The sequence below is a fragment of the Homarus americanus genome, unplaced genomic scaffold (assembly GCF_018991925.1).
Source record: "Homarus americanus isolate GMGI-L3 unplaced genomic scaffold, GMGI_Hamer_2.0 scaffold30535, whole genome shotgun sequence".
Taxonomy (NCBI): domain Eukaryota; kingdom Metazoa; phylum Arthropoda; class Malacostraca; order Decapoda; family Nephropidae; genus Homarus; species Homarus americanus.
The window spans coordinates 12839290-12853236 of NW_024732440.1; positions in this window are offsets into that span (position 1 = coordinate 12839290).

A 13947-nucleotide genomic window follows, 5' to 3' on the forward strand; every position below is an offset into this window, starting at 1 on the left:
GGACCAGGTAAACACAGGACCAGGTAGACACAGAACCAGGTAGACAGGACCAGGTAAACTGGGACCAGGTAAAACAGGACCAGGTAAACACGGACCAGGTAAACACAGGACCAGTGGAAACACAGGACCAGGTGAAACAAGGACCAGGTAAACACAGGACCAAACGGGACCAATTGACATGGGACCAGGTAAACACTGGGACAGGTAAACACAGGACCAGGTGAACATAGGACCAGGTAAAACACAGGACCAGGTAAACACAGGACGAGTAAACACAGGACCAGGTAAACATAGGACCAAGGTAAACACAGGACCAGGTAAACACAGGACCAAATATAGGACCAGGTAAACATAGGACCAGGTATGGGACCAGGTAAACAGGACCAGGTAAACACAGGACCAGGTAAACATAGGACCAGGTAAACACAGGACAGGTAAACACAGGACCAGGTAAACACAGGACCAGTGAAACACAGGACCAGGTAAACACAGGACCAGGTAAACACAGGACCAGGATAAGCACAGGACCAGGTAAACATAGGACCATGAAAAACACAGGACCAAGGTAAACACAGGACCAGGTAGAACACAGGACCAGGTAAACACAGGACCAGGTAAACACAGGACCAGGTAAACCTGGGACCAGGTAAACACAGGACCAGGTAGACACAGGACCAGGTAGACTGGGACCAGGTAGACACAGGACCAGGTAAACACAGGACCAGGTAAACCAGAGAAGTAAACACAGGACCAGGTAGACACAGGACCAAGAGTCACAGGAGTAAATTACGCCATAGTCAGGCCAGGCATGTTGATATAATTAACCTTCCTTCTATACCTTAAGAAATGTGTATTGGTGGTTGTATTCGCTTTATCATGTATATTGTATAATGTATTAGAGTATGTTTTATGGTGACTCGTGAGTTTTAGGATTTATTTATAAGAAATAAGCACCTTCGTCTTCCCTAGTTCAGAATGTCATCACCAGGCGGCTCTGTGATCAGGGAGGGACGAAAGGAAGCGGGAGGAATAGAAGGAGTAAGGGATGGAGGGTAGAAAGGAAGGAGGGAAGGAGTGAAGGAGGGAGGGAGGGAGAGACAAAATAATCATATTATACAACAGCTCGGGGAAGGAAGGAGATAGAGATTAAGAGAGGAGGGAAGGAGGGAAGGGATGGTGAGAGGAGGGGGCAGTGAGAGGAGGGCAATATAATTACACACACTATCAGATCAAGGAGGGAGGGAAGGAGGAAGGAGGTAGGGTAGAGGAATGAGGAGAGAAAAGGAAAGTAGGGAGAGTAGAAAGGATAGATGGATGGAAGAAGGTAAGGATGGAAGGAGGATATAGGTGGCCGGATAAAGATCACAGGATAAAAAGTCACAGAAAAAAGTCACAATTTGGCTAGGAAAAGTCACAGGAAAAAAATCACAATTAATTTTATGGTGGCAAGAGCTAGGCTAGGTTAGGTTAGGTTAGGTTGACATATTAACAAAAATGTGAAATTTAGAATTAGATGCTTTTCTTTTTTTCCTGTGCCTTTCTGTGTTTACCTGTGACTTTTTTACCTGGATTCTGATAATATACTCACACCACACTACCAGCTCAGGAAGACTCAGGTAGCGGAGAAAGTGACGGTAGGTTACTTACAAAATCTGTGTATGGCTGTAGGAAACGACACGAGGGATAAACCAGCTCATTTCACCCAAGAATATCTTAAAAATTAAGCAACACAAGGACAAGATAGAATTATATTGACCACAACCTCAAGAAAACAGACCTTAAACCAAGAATCCTTAAGGTGTAAAACTCCTTCTTTACAGGATACTTATATGTGTGTGTGATATGTGTGTGTGTGTATGTGTGTGTCTTTTAAATCGACATAAAATTTCTATTTGGTGTACACGGCATCAGCTCAGTCCTCTATCGACTTATTTAATCACATACTCAGACGAAAATAAGAAAGTTTTATTTTTTTTTAATATTTATAGTTAATACATTCTGAGTCCATTGAAGAGGGTTACTTTAACATTCATGGTGGGGACAATTTTCTTATATGTTGGCAGGGAGTGTAGGTGAGAGTGTGGTAGTAGTAGTAGTAGTAATTAGGTAGCTAGCAGTAGGAGTCTACGGATCTTATTGACTTCGCTGGTGTCCACTTCCCTGTTGCATTCTGGGCTATTATGTGGTCAGTGAGGGCTGCCGTGAGCTTAAGTGATTTTGATGTTCAGAGTCAGCAATCTCCTCTGGATTAGTTAGTCCCATCCCTCCCAGTCTTGGTGGAAGTGCAAGAAGTGTTCTTTCTAGGGGTTAAGTCGTGGTGTTTCACTAGTTTGAATGAACTTGACACTGATTGCTTCTTCCAAAAAGGGTGGAGGAGGGTCGGATCTCAGGGATGGTACGCATCAGGTAGTTCCAACGATGCTTGACTCCATGTGTGAATAAAGGCCCATGTGGCTCTGTGTTAGCAATCTCCGATAGAGCATGGATTTCGCTAACCCACTCGTTCACCTTTCCCCTACGTACTGGGTCTTGAAGTCCGTAGTGCCAATTACTGCGCCTAGATGTCTTGCCGTTTAGTTATTTTGACCTCACTTTCCGAAAAACTCCACAGCCCGATCATAATGATCTGGCTTCACGTTGAAGGATTTGCTGGCGTTTGGGTGGTACCCTTTTGTGGACCTCGCGATGTTCCAAGTCCCACCACTTTTGATGTCCTCCACTTTTCCTGTCTCCTGTGAGGTCATCAGCATATATTTTTTGACCCCAGTTGTTTCATACTTTATTTCTTGTTGAGCACTGATAGGCCTATTACTTGCCATGCAACGGGTCTCCTGTGTTGTTCCTCGGTCGACTGTAGGATGGTATCACCTCGTAGAGCCTTGTTGTTTACTACGTAGAGGTCTGAAGGATTCCTATACGAATTTTCAACATACATCGCAAAGCTAGGACACTTGATCTTGATGTTGTGCAGTGCCGCCTTGCGGTTAAGTATGTTGAATGCGTTTGAAGCATCCACCAGGAGAACGGCCTCACAATCACGCTGCTCAAATATCAATCTTATGGCGTGAATGGCCGCCTCCCCACCAGCACTGCCAATGATATGTTGCAGCAAATTGCCAGCGCAGGTTCCAGAAAATTTGACAAAAAAAGTAGCTATAGCGCAGGAGGTGGGCGCCTCGAACTGGTTAACTACGTTACCGATAAGGGCAAATGGTTTCAGCCTTAACAAACAAGAATTTACAGATGCCATTGCTCTAAGGTACGGTTGGCCAGTAGATGGTTTGCCCTCCCAATGTGTGTGTGGCTATTCCTATGATGGCGATCACGCCATGGTTTGCAAGAAGGGGGGCTTCATATGCATGAGGCATGACGAGGTAAGGGATCTCACAGCAAATATGTTGAAGGAAACCTGCCGGGACGTCATGGTAGAACCGACCCTCCTTCCACTGGATGGCGAGATCCTCCAACACAGGACTTCAAACACATCTAACGAAGCCTGTGTGGACGTCAGTGCTCGAGGATTCTGGACGCGGGGACAGCGAGCCTTCTTCGACATCAGGATTTTTGATCCCATGGCTGTTTGTCACCGTAACCTAGCTCTCGATGCTGCACATAGGAGGAACGAGAACGACAAGAGAAGGGCATATGGGGAGAGAATTCAAAATGTCGATCAAGGCAGCTTCACTCCGCTAGTGTTCACAACCTCTGGTGGGATGGGCCCAAGCGCAAGATGTTTCTACGCCAGACTGGCGGAGCTGATCTCCGAACAGAAGCAGCAGCCCAGAAGTTATGTCACAGCCTGGATGAGATGTCGACTGTCCTTCTCTCTCCTTCGGTCGGCTTTGCTCTGCCTCAGGGGAACGAGAGCTTCTGCCCCTACTCCGTCAACTGCTGCAGATATCGACTATGAGGCTACAGTCACCGAATGCCGCATCGATCTGCGGCTCAACTAATTTAACACAGATAGGATAGTTGCTTATGTATTAGGATAGTTAATATTAAGGTAAATAAATGGTGGCGAAGGTGTGGCTATTGGGGGAGGCTGGAGGCCATTGCAAAAAAAAAAAAAAAAAAAAGTAGCAGTAGGAGTAGTAGTAGTAGTAGTAGTAGTAGTAGTAGTAGGAGGAAGAGGAGTTTTAGTAGGAGGAGGGAGGAGAAGAAGAGGAGGAGGAAGAGAAACAGAAATGACATGAGGAGGAGGAGGTGATGGTGGAGGCGGTAGTAGTGGTCCAAGTTGGTTAATGATAGTGGTGTCGTTAGTGATAATGGGAGGGAATAGTTGTGGTAATGGTGGTGGTGGGATGATAGTGATTCTGATAATATTTGTTGTGGTAGACGATGGTGGTAGTTGTAGTAGACGATGGAAATAGTAGTGGTAGTAGACGATGATTGCGATAGTAATAGTAGTAGTAGTAGTCGTAGTAGTAGTAGTAGTAGTGGTGATGGTGATGGTAATAAAATACGTAACCACTAAAACTGTATGACAATTATACTGTTTTCGTTATCATGTAGAATTATAGCGTTGGTTACCTATCATTACCTGGGCGTTATTGATCTCTAATTAATTAACTATCTTTAGGGTTATTGCTGTGTAAATTCACTAAAGAGAAGCAATTAAAATTACACTTTAATAAATGAGATGATAGTAATTATAGTTTCACTTTATTATATTTTTTTTTTTTGCATTGTAATTATTTTTTGGTCAGTTGTAATTACTTTTTTTTAATTTGTTTGTGTGTTTGTGGCCAAGACCTCGATGACTCCATATAGATTACACACACACACACACACACACACACACACACACACACACACAAACCTTTCTGCTGGTAAGGATTTAAGAGCTGTGACCGGTCGGGGCGGAAAGTTAGTGGCAGTCACACACTCTTAAGGATGACTTACCTCGGCACGTGTTGCACCTAGCCGGGTAGAAAGTATGTGGGTGTGTTAACTGATTATGTTGACTGTTCTTCTTCACCACACTCTAATAGCTTTTACTTTATACTATTATAAATACTACAACTACTACAACTTCTACTACAGATAGACAGACATACCTGGACCACGAGAAAGCTTGATAGATAGACATATAGAAGACCGATAGACAGTTGGACAAAGAGAAAGTTAGACATAGATAGACAGAGTGATAAATAGATGTTACGAGGAGGGGGAAACTTTTTTGGCAGATGTGAGATTAAGTTTAGAATGACACCACAAAGATCAGTGACGGAGGTAAACGTGATGAAGCTCTGGCCATTGACTGTGAGGGACCGTTCACCTGTGTCTCTCTCTCTCTCTCTCTCCACCCCCCCTCTCTCCCCCTTCCCTTTTCACCCCTTTTCACCCCTTCCACCCTGTTTCCCCTTCCCCCAGACTGGCCAGAAAAAAAAAACACACACGAATTTAATTCAGTTGTAAGAGGAGAAAAAGAGACGGTTATGTAAGAGAGATAAACTGACAGAGAGACATATAGACATACATACAGACAGACAGACAGACAGACACAGACAGACATATAAGAACAGAATAACACAAGAATGGAGGAAACTGCAGTTGGTCCATAATAGGCAGTTCCGTTTATACCCAACCTCTATCACTGATATTTCTGTCCAACCTACATATGAAGCTACCCAGTGTGTTGATGATGATGTTTGGTAACTTGTTCTACTCATCCACTACTATATTTCTAAGACAGTGCTACGAGTTCGCTCCTGGTTGAATAGTTTAAGTACTTTTGTTATATCACCTATGTTTAGCCCTGACTTCCATTCATACACCTCGATTATATCGCCCCTCACTCTACGTCTCTCGAGGGAGTGCAAGTAAGATGCTTTAACCTGTCTCTGTACTCAAGGTTCCTAATGCCGGGGATTAGTCTTGTCATTCTCCTTTGTATGCTTTCTAGGGATTCTATATCCATTCTGTAGTAAGGCGACCAAAACTGAACCGCGTAATCCAAGTGAGGTCTCATAAACGCTGGATATAGTTTAAGGATAACCTCGCTAGTATTGTAACTAACACTCCTTTGTATGAACCCAAGTACTTTATTTGCCTTGTTTCGAGCAAGTACGCATTTGTTGTCTCAGTTTAAGATTCCTACTTATCATTACTCCAAAATCTTTCTCACAGTCGGATTTCTCTATAGCAACATAGTTCATCTGATATCTGGTTTTTCTGTCTACATCTCCAAGAGTCTAGACTAAGTACTTTACAATTGCCCACATTAAATTTCATCTGCCATTTTTCAGACCATGTGAAATTTTTTTTTTAGATCTTGCTTTAGCTCTGCAGAGTCTTCATCAGATTTAATTAACCGCCGCCTATTTTAGTGGCATCAGCAAATTTACTTATGTTGCTGTCTACGCCTATATCTATGTCGTTTATGTATATAATAAATAATAGTGGTCCAAGTACCGAGCCTTGGGATACTCCGCTAGTGACTTTACTCCAATCGGATTTAGTGCCGGTAATGCTTACTCCCTGTTTCCTGTCCTGTAACCACGCCCTAACCCATTTTAGAATAACTCCTCCAATGCCATGAGCCTCCACTTTTCGTATTAGTCTCTCGTGGGGGACTCTGTCGATGGCTTTGCTGATGTCGAGATAAACCACACCATAATCATGTCCGTCATCCACTGATTCGAAAACAGTTGAAAAGAATTATATAGATTTGTCAGACATGAACGCCCACTTGTGAAGCCATGTTGGGAATCATTGATTAATTTGTGTTTCGCGAAGTGATTTCGAATTGAATTTCAAATTATTATTTCCAGTAATTTGCCTACATTAGAAGTTAAAATGAAAGACAGATAGGCAGGTTGACAGACAGACCGACAGGTTTACAGACAGACCGACAGGTTGAGAGACAGACCGACATGTTAACAAACAGACAGGCAGACAGTACATGGGCGGAAGAGGATCAGTCAGGGGCGTGGTGGTGATAGTGTCCGAGTTGGTTTAATCTTTTCCGAGAAGAAATGGGAGTAAACAAACCTCAAACTTATTAGTCCACACACACACACACACACACACACACACACACACACACACACACACACACACACACATTTCTACTAGAGAAAATATTTACACCCACATATACAGAGAGAGAGAGAGAGAGAGAGAGAGAGAGAGACGAATGCTCTACAAACGCTCTGAACACCCACACATTAGGATAATGCATAATTAATTAAAGAAGGTGATCTTAAGTTAATTACACATATTCTGTTATTTATGTTAAGTAATTCATTTAAGCTATAATATTTATATATTAAGGTAATTTACTGAAGCCAACGTAAAATATCAATTAATTTACTGATTTTTTTTTTAATATTGAGCAAAATTTTTTAGGCCATCATTATATTCGAACAACCTCTATGCACCCTCTGTATGTAGTTAATCATATACAGTCGATAAAGAGGTTAAAATAATTACACATTATTTACGTCTTAAGAAATACATAAAGTAACTTACCTGGAGACCCTAAGACAATAAATGCTCCTAATCATTTACCTGTTGTGGCTCTCTCATTCAGCCCTTGGTTGTGTCAGTCAATAATATGAAGAGATTAAGTATTGTCTCAACTCTCTTATCTGTCCAGGTACGGAGGGTCAGGTCAGAGGTCACCCTGATCATTTGTATCGTTGACCTGACCCAAGAGTAAGGTCTGGGTGGGTTGGTGTAGGTCAAGGATGGATTCTTTGAAGGGTGGTCGGGAAATTCTAGGTGGGTTGGGGTGGGTTGGGTCGTGGGTGGGTCGTGGGTGGGTCGTGGTAGTGGGCGGGTCTTGTGTAAGTCATGGGAGTCGTTGGCGGATTGTGGCAATTCGTTACTGCGTCGTGGGCAGGTTATGGGCAAGTTGTGGGAATGTCGTGGGTGGGTCGTGGATAGGCCATGGGTGGGTAGTAGGTAGTTCAAGGGTACTGGGTAGGTCATAGATGGCTCATTTGGTGTCATGGGTCGTGGGCGGGGTAGGGTGGAGTAGGGCGTGATCAACCAAGGTCCAGAGAAACGTTGCAACACCACCAGCAGTCTGTCGGTCAGTCGGTCGATCGGTTGGCCACTACCAGCATAAAACTTCTCTGTCACACACACACACATGAACAAAAATCATAGTTAAGTCTTTATTTTTTAGCTTCTTTAGTCTTTACCTTCGGTTAGTTTATTTTATTTTAAAATTACTAAAGAAAACATAGAACCTAACCTAACCTAACCTAACCTAACCTAACCTAGAAAACAACCACTTCACTCGATGTCTTAGCACACTCTGTGAGGTGCGAGTTCCTCTGTCTCATTCCTTACACCCACTAGCAGTCAACTTGGGATGCAGCTGCCCTACGAGGCGAGAGTCTGTGCAATTCAGTTTCACGGTCGGTAGGCCTGTGTATATAGGACTGATTTTTACCTGTGAGTGATGCTGGGGTGGTGGTTGGGGGGGGGGGTCGACATCCGGCACCATTCTAAAAATAAAATTGACATTCTTGAAACTCTTGTCTTGCCTTGATGATAACAACAGCTATCAACGTTATTCTGGGGGGCGCGGAGAGAGCTGTCATTAGCTTCCCCCCCTCTCTCTATCTTTCTCACCAAGGACATAGAGTGGGTATCGCAATCGGTCCGTGTGTGTGTGTGTGTCACGTATATAGAGGGTTGAGATCTGTCGCCATTTTTAGTTGGCTCCAGATAATCAGTTTTATCTACAAATCACAGATCTAAGGCGTGAAATCTCCCTCCCCCCTTTTCCCTTACCTCCCCTTTTCCTCTCCTCAACTTCCCTCCCATTGTCCCTTCCCTGCCAAACCCCACCTCCCATACCCAACCCCTACCAAACCCCCAGCACTCCCACCTCCAAACCACAACCTCCTCTGCCATCCCCCTTCCCCACCAACCTGACCCGGGGCCTATTACTGACATCATTGGCTTCACACGTTATTACATCGTCGACCTGGCTAATTTACCTGGGCGATTCACCTCACCCATTATACCTATTCACCTGAGCAGACAATCTGGTTTAATTACTTACCTGGATGTCAGGTCTATTTTCTAATTCCTTGGTGACCTGGTTATCTACACCTGTGTTGCCTTTATCTGTCTGTTGGCTTTCTCACCTAGTTACCTTTATCTTGTCACCTGTTTACCTTATCTTGTCACCATTGCTATCTTATACCTGGTTGCTATCTTGTCACCTAGTTACTTGGCTACCTTGTCACCTGTTACCTAGCTATCTTGTCACCTACCAGCGCCTATCTTGTCACCTGTTGCCTTTATCTTGTCACCTGTTACTGGCTATCTTGTCACCTGGTTACCTGGCTATCTTGTCACCTGGTTGCCAGCTATCTTGTCACCTAATTTGCCTTGTCTTATAATTTGTAGCTACCTTCTGTCACCTGGTTACTTGGCTGTCTTGTCACCTGGTTGCCTATCTTGTCACCTAATTGCCGGCTCCTTGTCACCTGGTTGCCTTTACATGGTTATCTAGTTGCCTGGTTAACTGGTTACCTGGCTAATCATGTAGTATATAACGTTTCTGACTAATCCTTAATCTAATCACCTGGTAGTTAACTCACCTGGCTTATTGTAACCTCCCTCCTACCTACAGTAAAATATCGTCTATCTATTATGTCGTGTTGCTTTCTGTGTGAGTCGTATTGTCTCTTGTGTGTGCTTGTGTGTGTGTATTGATGACCTACGCTGACCAGTCTTACCATACTAAATAAATACTATCCATGATTTATTTTCTTCATCTCCCCTACTCCCCACACTGGACTGTCTCCTCACTCACATGGTGTCTCCTCCTCTCCCCACACTGGACTGTCTCCTCCCACTCCCACACTGGGCTGTCTCCTCCCCCACTCACACTGGGCTGTCCTCCCCCTCCCCACTGGACTGTCTCCTCCTCCCCACACTGGGCTGTCTCCTCCCCTCCCCCTGGACTGTCTCCTCCCCCTCCCCCACTGGGCTGTCTCCTCCCCTCCCCACAGGCTGTCTCTCCCCCTCCCCTGACTGTCTCCTCCCCAGCTCCCCCACACTGGGCTGTCTCCTCCCCTCCCCCACACTGGGCTCTCCCCTCCCCCCTCCCCCCCCTGAGCTGTCTCCTCCCCTCCCCCCACACTGGGCTGTCTCCTCCCCCTCCCCACACTGGACTGCCCCCTCCCCACACTGACTGTCTCCTCCCCCTCCCCCCACACTGGGTATCTCCCCTCCCCTCCCCCCACACTGGGTATCCCCCCCTCCCCCCTGTCTCCTCCCCTCCCACTGGTGTCTCCTCCCCTCCCCACTGTGTCTCCTCCCTCCCCTGGGCTGTCTCCCCTCCCCACTGAGCTGTCTCTCCCCTCCCCACACTGAGCTGTCTCTCCCACTCCCCACACTGGGCTGTCTCCCCCCTCCCACTGGGCTGTCTCCTCCCCTCCCCACTGGGTGTCCTCCCCTCCCCCACTGGGCTGTCTCCTCCCCTCCCCACTGGACTGTCTCCTCCCCCCTCCCCCACACTGGCTGTCTCCTCCCCACTGCTGTTCTCCCCTCCCCACACCTCCTCCCCTCCCCTGCCTGTCTCCTCCTCCCCACACTGGGCTGTCTCCTCCCCCCTCCACTGTCTCCTCCCCTCCCCACTGGGCCTCTCCTCCCCTCTCCCCCACACTGGGCTGTCTCTCCCACTCCCCCTGGGCTGTCTCCTCCCCCTCCCCCACTGTCTCCTCCCCTCCCCCACACTGGGCTGTCCTCCTCCCCATTCCTCCCCTCCCCACACTGGGCTTCTCCTCCCCTCCCCCCCACTGGCTGTCTCCTCCCCTCCCCACTGGGCTGTCTCTCCCCACTCCCCCCCCCTGCGGTGTCTCCTCCCCTCCCCACACTGGGCTGTCTCCTCCCCTACTCCCCCTGTGTCTCTCCTCTCCCCACACTGGGTGTCTCCTCCCCCTCCCACACTGGGCTGTCTCCTCCTCCCACACTGGACTGTCTCCTCCCCTCCCCACACTGTCTCCTCCCCTCCCCACACTGTCTCCTCCCACTCCCCCACTGGCTGTCTCCTCCCCTCCCCACTGTCTCTCCCCTCCCCCACTGGGCTGTCTCCTCCCCTCCCACTGGGTGTCTCCTCCCCTCCCCACACTGGGCCTCTCCTCCCCCTCCCCACACTGGGTGTCTCCTCCCCTCCCCCCACGCTGTCCTCCCCCTCCCCACACTGGGCTGTCTCTCCCCTCCCCACCTGGGCCTGTCTCCTCCCCCTCCCCCACACTGTCTCCTCCCCTCCCCCACACTGGGTGTCTCCTCCCCACTCCCCCACTGGGTGTCTCCTCCCCTCCCCCACTGGGTATCTCCTCCCCTCCCCACACGTGTCTCCTCCTCCCACACTGAGTGTCTCCTCCCCCTCCCCACTGGGCTGTCTCCTCCCACTCCCCACTGTTGTCTCCTCCCCCTCCCCACACTGGGCTGTCTCCTCCCCCCTCCCCCACTGGGCTGTCTCCTCCCCTCCCCACTGGGCTGTCTCCTCCCCTCCCCACTGGGCTGTCTCCTCCCCTCCCCCACACTGGGCTGTCTCCTCCCCCTCCCACACTGGTGTCTCTCCCCTCCCCCCCCACTGTCTCTCCCCTCCCCCACTGCTGTGTCTCTCCCCCCCCTCCCCTAGGCTGTCTCCCCTCCCCTCCCCCACTGGGCTGTCTCCTCCCCACTCCCCCACTGGGCTGTCTCCTCCCTCCCCCCACACTGTCTCCTCCCCCCTCCCCACACTGGTGTCTCCTCCCCACTCCCCAGGCTGTCTCTCCCCCTCACCTGGACTATCTCCTCCTCCCACACTGCTGTCTCCTCCCCTCCCCACTCAGGCTGTCTCTCCCCTCCCCCCCACACTGGTGTCTCCTCCCCACTCCCACACTGGGCTGTCTCCTCCCCCCTCCCCACTGGGCTGTCTCCTCCCTCCCCACTGGGCTGTCTCCTCCCCTCCCCCACACTGGGTATCTCCTCCCCCTCCCCCACACTGGGCTTTCTCTCCCTCCCCCTCCCCACTGTCTCTCTCCTCCCCTCCCCCTGGGCCTCTCCTCCCCTCCCCACACTGGGCTGTCTCCTCCCCCTCCCCACACGTGTCTCCTCCCCTCCCCCTGTGTCTCCTCCCCCTCCCCCACTGGTGTCTCCCCCTCCCCCCACTGAGTGTCTCTCCCCTCCCCCACACTGGGCTGTCTCCTCCCCCCTCCCCACTGGACCTGCTCTCCTCCCACTCCCACCTGGGCTGTCTCCTCCCCTCCCCACACTGGGCTGTCCTCCTCCCCACACTGAGCTGCTCTCCTCCCCTCCACTGTCTCCTCCCCTCCCCCACACTGGGCTGTCTCCTCCCCCCTCCCACACTGGGCTCTCTCCTCCCCTCCCCCTGGGCTGTCTCCTCCCCTCCCCCACTGGCCTCTCCTCCCCTCCCCCACTGTGTCTCCCCTCCCCACCCCCTGGCCTCTCCCTCCCCCTCCCCCACTGGCTGTCTCCTCCCCCCCTCCCCACTGGGCTGTCTCTCCCCTCCCCACACTGGGCTGTCTCCTCCCCTCCCCCACTGGGCTGTCTCCTCCCCCTCCCCCACTGGTGTCTCCCCTCCCCCCACACTGGACTGTCTCCTCCCCTCCCCCACACTGGGCTGTCTCCTCCCCACTCCCCACACTGCTGTCTCCTCCCCTCCCCACACTGGGTATCTCCTCCCCTCCCCCACACTGGACTGTCTCCTCCCCTCCCCCCACACTGGGCTGTCTCTCCTCCCCACCCTGTCTCCTCCCCTCCCCACTGAGTGTCTCCTCCCCTCCCCCACTGAGTGTCTCTCCCCCTCCCCACTGGGTTCTCCTCCCCTCCCACACTGAGTATCTCCTCCCCCTCCCACACGATGTCTCCTCCCCCTCCCCACTGACTGTCTCCTCCCCTCCCCACACTGGGCTGTCTCCCTCCCCCTCCCCCACTGGCTGTCTCCTCCCCCTCCCCCCTGGGCTGTCTCCTCCTCCCCCACTGGGCTGTCTCCTCCCCCACCCCCACTGGGCTGTCTCCTCCCCTCCCCCACTGGACTGTGTCTCTCCCCTCCCCCCACACACTGGGCCCTCCCTCCCCCCCCTCCCCCCCCCCCTGTGTCTCCTCCCCTCCCCCCCACTGAGTGTCTCTCCCCCTCCCCCCCCCCTGGACTGTCTCCTCCCCTCCCCACACTGGACTGTCTCTCCACCACATAGACTGTCTCCTCCCCCTCCCCACACTGGCTGTCTCCTCCCCTCCCTGCCTCCTGAGTGTCTCCTCCCCCACTCCCCACACTGGGCTTCTCCTCCCCCTCCCCACACTGACTGTCTCCTCCCCTCCCCACTGGGCCTCTCTCCCCCTCCCCACACTGGCTGTCTCCCCTCCCCCTCCCCCACCTGCTGTCTCCTCCCCCTCCCCCTGGACTGTCTCCTCCCCCCCTCCCCACTGTCTCCCCTCCCCCACTGAGACTGCTCTCCTCCCCCTCCCCACTGGCTGTCTCCCCTCCCCCCCACTGAGCCTCTCCTCCCCTCCCCCACTGGGTGTCTCCTCCCCCTCCCCCCACACAGACTGTCTCCCCTCCCCACACTGACTGTCTCCTCCCCCCTCCCCCACACTGGACTGTCTCCTCCCCACTCCCCACTGGGCTGTCTCCTCCCCACTCCACACTGGTCTCTCCTCCCCTCCCCACTGGACTGTCTCCTCCCCTCCCCACACTGGACTGTCTCCTCCCCTCCCCACTGGCTGTCTCTCCCATCCCCACTGGCTGTCTCCTCCCCCCACCCCCACTGGCTGTCTCCTCCCCCCTCCCCACACTGGACTGTCTCTCCCCCTCCCCTCCCCACAAATGTCTCCTCCCTACTCCCCACTGGGCTGTCTCCCCTCCCTCCCCCCACGACTGTCTCTCTCCCCCACTGGGCTGTCTCCTCCCCTCCCCCCTGTTTGTCTCCTCCCCTCCCCCCTGCTGTCTCCTCCCCCTCCCCACACAGG